The following is a 294-nucleotide window of genomic DNA, read 5'->3' on the forward strand; positions in this document are numbered from 1 at the left end:
TTGTCAAGCAGTTTAGCTAGGTGCGAGAAATTTAGCATATGCGCGTAAGAGCATAGAGTAGGTATACGGCTGTGCTGCCGCCATTCTCCAACATCTTGTCAAAGGAGAAAACATATTGGTGGCGGAATCCATCGTAGTCCGATTTTTCTTAAGATCTTCGAAAAAGCGATCACTGAATCTGAACTGCTATGAACGTATGTATTCAAAGCAAGCGCTGCGTTCGTAGCTACTCGAACTTAATAGCATTTTCGTAGATTTCACGAAAAATCGGACTACGATGGATTCTATGATAGC

Source organism: Rhagoletis zephyria, unplaced genomic scaffold (genome assembly GCF_001687245.7).
Source record: "Rhagoletis zephyria isolate East Lansing unplaced genomic scaffold, Rhagoletis_zephyria_1.1 Rzeph_scaffold_00686, whole genome shotgun sequence".
Taxonomy (NCBI): Eukaryota; Metazoa; Arthropoda; class Insecta; order Diptera; family Tephritidae; genus Rhagoletis; species Rhagoletis zephyria.